Here is a 5,460-nt window from a genome sequence, read left to right as displayed (position 1 = left end):
CTTCCACATTGCGCATCGCTGACAGCCTGTGTCTCCCTGACCTTGTGATAGCGGTTTTCTCTCTCCACCCCCCTGATGAAAACCATGCCCGACATTCTGCCATAAACGTCAAAAGCTTTTCAAGACTTGGCCGGATTCAGCCCACCTTCTCCAGAATAGAGGCCAGCTTTTCGGTGGGCCGAGTCTCCACCGAAGAAGGAAGAAGGCGGTGCCAGGAGTCCCCGACTTACGACGACATACGGGACCTTGAATGTCCGGTGCTAAGCGAAGGGGTTTGGTCCATGAGATACACCTGATTGTGCAGCTTTTTAAAAAGAAATTGAAGGATTGAGTCGCTTTGAATTGTGTTGTGTTGTGTTGTGTTGAGTTTAGTTGAGTTGAATGTGTGGGATTTGTTGTTCAGTGATACACCTGATTTTGCAGCTTTTTAAAAAGAAATTGAAGAAGTGAGTTGCGTTGAGTTGGATTGGGTTGTGTTGAGTTGAATGTGTGGGATTTGTTGTTCAGTGATACACCTGATGTTGCAGCTTTTTTAAAAAAATTGAAGAGTTGAGTTGAGTTACGTTGAGTTCTGTTGAGTTCTGTTGAGTTGTGTTGAGTTGAGTTGAATGTGTGGGATTTGTTGTTCAGTGATACACCTGATGTTGCAGCTTTTTTAAAAAAAATTGAAGAGTTGAGTTGAGTTGAGTTGAGTTACGTTGAGTTCTGTTGAGTTGTGCTGAGTTGAGTTTAATGTGTGAGATTCGTTGTCTAGTTTAAAATGATGACAAGCCAAAACATAAAAGAAGACGATGGCAATTTAATCTGCTACTTTGCAAAGAGGGCGTATCGTGTACACACAGGTACAGTGGACACACCTTACGCCATCAATATATTTCCTTTCTATTCCCTATCGTTGTTGTGAGCATTGCGGTGGCCTAGAGGTTGGAGTTCTCTCCTCACAATCAGGAGGCTGTCAGTTCGATCCTAGGTAGAGGCAGCTATTTCTCTCTCTGGGTACAATGAGAATAGATCTGCTGGACAAAACCCCCCATTGGCAACAGGGAAGGGCAGCTGGCCAGTAAACACTCAGTCCCATTCAGTTGCCCAGACTGCCCCCCGCAAGGGATTATGGGTTCATTAAAAGAAGAAGAAGAAGATGGTGATAATTGCAAGTTTATCTCCCACATTTTCCTCATTGGCTGAATACACGGGCCATTATAATCTTTTCAAGGCTCCTAAAATGACCCTTATTTACAATTTATCAGCAATAATAATTAGTTTCTAGGGTTTGTTTCTTGTTGCCAGCAAATCCTAGCTGAAACCAGTTTTGAACACAACAAGGGCCTCACATCCCTTCATTCGTTCCCACGTGCAGCTTTATGCTCAAGCAGCATGGTCACCACGATGTAGAAAAGATGTTGAGACTCTAGAAAGAGTGCTGAGAAGAGCAGCAAAGAGGATTAGGGGACTGGAGACTAAAACATATGAAGAACGGTTGCAGGAACTGGGAATGTCTAGTTGAATGAAAAGAAGGACCAGGGGAGACATGATAGCATCTTCCAATATCTCAGGGGTTGCCCCAAAGGGGGAGGAGTCACGCTATTCTCCAAGGCACCTGAGGGTAGAACAAGAAGCAATAGATGGAAACTAATCAAGGAGAGAAGCAATTTAGAACTGAGGAGAAATTTCCTGACAGAACAATTAACCAGTGGAACAGAAATTGCCTCCAGAAGTTGTGAATGCCCCAACTCTGGAAGTCTTTAAGAAGACGTTGGATAGTTATTTGTCTGAAACGGTATAGGGTTTCTTGCCTAGGCGGGGGGTTGGACTAGAAGACCTCCAAGGTCCCTTCCAACTCTGTTCTTCTATTCTATTCTATTTGAGGGGCTGCCCCAAAGAAGAGGGAGTCAAGCTATTCTCCAAGGCACCTGAGGGTAGAACAAGAAGCAATGGGTGCAAACTAATCAAGGAGAGAAGCAACTTAGAACTAAGGAGAAATTTCCTGACAGTGAAGATAATTAATCACTTTCCTCCAGAAGTTGTGAATGCCCCAACACTGGAATTCTTTAAGAAGATGTTGGATAGCCTTTTGTCAGAAACGGTATAGGGTTTCCTGCCTAGGCCGGGGGTTGGACTAGAAGACCTCCAAGGTCCCTTCCAACTCTGCTATTGTATTGTATTGTATTGTATAACATTTATGAGTTGAGAAAAATGCACCGTGTATTCTTTTCAAGGATTAGTATGTCCTGGTACAATTTCGGTAAAAACAATATATTCCTTTCTCCTTTCCCACAAATTGTATACAGGTAGTCCTTTTTATAATTTATTCAGGGAGGTAAATCTGATTTATCTCGAGACTTTCAAGAAGAGATTGGGCTGCCATTTGTCAGAAATGGTGTAGAGTCTCCTGCTTGAGCGGGGGGTTGGACTAGATGACCTTTAAGGTCCCTTCCAACTGTGCTCGTCTGATTTTGCAGCTTTTAAAAAAAATTGAATTGAACTGAAATGGATTGGATTGAATTGAATAGAATACAGGAAGACCTCGATTTAACGTCCACAATCGAGCCCAAAATTTTCTGGGGTCACGTGATCCCATTTTGCGACCTTCTGACAAGCAAAGTCAATGGAGAAGCCAGATTCACTTAATGACCGTGTTCCTAACTTAACGACTGTGGCGATTCGCTTAACAACCGTGGCAAGAAGCAAAGGTTGTAACATGGGAGCAAAACTCACTTGACCCCTGTCTCACTTAGCAACAGAAATTTTGGGCTCAAAGGCAGTCATAAGAACTCCCATAAATCACTCCAGGTGATTTTCTTTTGCTTTCCATCCTGGTTTTTTATTTCTATTTTCTATTAACAATTTTTCTTTAAATTTGTACTGAGTTTTTAAAAAACTTGATCAGAACTAATCCTTCCATCCTTCCCCGCTCTCCCCCACATTCAGTCAGAACTGAGGAAGCCTAATCTATGGGATCTAATTGGTCGAATGGAGGTGATTGGCAGTAGGCGGTCTCTCAAGTATCCAGATCCACTACCATGAAGGGCTTTGTAGGTGACAAGTAGCACCTTGAAGCATATCCGGAGATCGACAGGTAGCCAGTGCAGCTCGCGGAGGATAGGTGTTATGTGGGTGAAGCGAGGTGCACCCACAATCGCTCACTTCAAATTCAATTTGAACCCTCAAAAAGTCAGTTGAACTCGAAATAGAAATAATAGGAATAATAGGAATAATAGGAATTGTAACCAGGTCTATATCTCGGCCAAAACGAGGCGAGGTGGGTGGGTGGAAGTGGGGGATTTAAAAGCACAATGATTATACATGTATACTTTTCTCTCTCTCTTTTTAAAAAAAGGAAGAGGAAGATATATGTTTAAAATTAAATATGTATATTGAAAAGGAATTATAAATACCATCAACATAAAACGGAGCTTGCTCAGAGGCTGAAATACACCAAGTAAATGAGATGAAGAGTGGGAAGTAGAGGAGAGAGGTAAGGGAAAAAGAGAGGGATAGGAGAGAGGGCAAGGGGGGGAGAGGAGGAGAAAAAGAAGGAGTGGAAAGGGGAGAGAGGAGAAGGAAAGAGGAAGGGGAAGTAGAGAAAGGAAGGATGACAGAGGGAAGAAAGGAGGTAGGGGGAGGAGAAGAGGAGAAGAAAGTCATGGATAAGGTACAAATACGGAGAGCAGAAGAGCCAATAATTGTTTTCGTAATACGAATTTTTAATAATACAATCCGATATTGCCTATGTAATAATATACATGTTATGTTATGAAAATGAAAAAATAAAAAACTTCATATATAATAAAAAGAAAAAAATAGAAATAATAGAATATTCTTTATTGGCCAAGCATGATTGGACACACAAGGAATTTGACTTCAGTGCATAAGCTCTCAGTATGCATAAAGGTATAAGTGATAAATCATGATCGTAGCCATCATGAAAATGCATTCATCATAAATCATAAGATGCAACACTTGGGGCTAGTTGTAGGCAGAGGAGTCTTTCACATAATTTTACCACCGGTTCGCCGTGCACCGAAAATGTGAAGCAAGGGTGCATTCAGCCTTCACTCGCGCATGTTCCTATGTTTTATCCTCCAATCCCCTATCATCTTTGTTGCTCTTCTCTGCACTCTTTCGAGAGTCTCCACATCTTTTCTACATCGTGGCGACCATAACTGGATGCCGTATTCCAAGTGTGGCCCTACCAAGGCCTTATAAAGTGGTATTAACCCTTCACGTGATCTTGATTCCATCCCTCTGTTTATGCAGCCTAGAACTGTGTTGGCTTTTTTGGCAGCTGCTGCCCACGGCTGGCTCCTATTTAAATGGTTCTCCAGTAGGACTCCAAGGTCCCCCTCACAGTTACTACTATTGAGCAAGATGCCATCTATACTGTACCTGTGCATTTCGTTTTTCTTGCCTAAATGTAGAACCTGACTCTTTTCACCATTGAATTTCATTTTATTAGATAGTGCCCAATGTTCAAGTCTGTCAAGATCCTTCTGTGTCTTGAGCCTTAAGTCTTCTGGAGTGTTGGCTATTCCTGCCAGCTTGGTGTCATCTGCAAATTTGATGAGTTCCCCATTTATTCCCTCATCCAAATCATCGATGAAGATGTTGAAGAGTCCTAGGCCTAAAACAGAGCCTTGGGGTCCCCCACTGCATACTTCCCTCCATGAAGATGCAGTTCCATTGAGGAGGAGACGTTGAGTGGGGTTGGTCAGCCAGTTCCGAATCCATCTGGTGGTGATGCTGTCCAACCCACATTCTTCTACTTTATCTAGTAGTAGGTTATGGTCTACCTCTTCAAATGCCTTACTGAAGTCCAAGTAAACTATATCGACAGCATTCCTCTGGTCCACTAATTTCATTTATTTTATTTATTTATTTCTAGGAAATAATGTTTCTTCCTGCTCTCTTCTTTTGGGACATTAAATGTGGGAGCAGAAGTGAGGGAGGCCATTTTTCCATTTCTTTTAGGGTTCTCGTAGATCACCCAGCAATCATGTTGCACGAAGAGGCTGAGATCTTAGAAAGGATTTAGTCATAACTATGAATCAGCTGCCAAATGTCTGAATTTTGATCATGTGACCGTGGGGATGCTACAACGGTCATAAGTGTGAAACTGGTCGTCCTTTTCAGTGCCATTGTAACTTTGAGCAGTCACTAAATGAATTGTTGTAAGTCAAGGATTACCTGTATTTTATTTCATTTCTGTATTACTTTTTACTTTACTCTTTTCTTATATTTCTTTTCATTGTTTTATTTTATTTACTTTATATTTCATTTTATTCTATTATTTTACTTTATTTTATATTCTATTCTATTTTGTTTTTTTATTCTGGAATTCTGGGAGCCAAAGGCCACTCATGCTGGCTGGGGAATTCTGGGAGTCGAAGTCCACACATCTTAAAGCATCTTGCCTGAGGAATTCTGGGAGTTGAAGTCCCCAGATCTTAAAGCGTCTTTCCT

Source organism: Thamnophis elegans, unplaced genomic scaffold (assembly GCF_009769535.1).
Source record: "Thamnophis elegans isolate rThaEle1 unplaced genomic scaffold, rThaEle1.pri scaffold_11_arrow_ctg1, whole genome shotgun sequence".
Taxonomy (NCBI): domain Eukaryota; kingdom Metazoa; phylum Chordata; class Lepidosauria; order Squamata; family Colubridae; genus Thamnophis; species Thamnophis elegans.
This window is presented reverse-complemented; position numbering follows the sequence as displayed.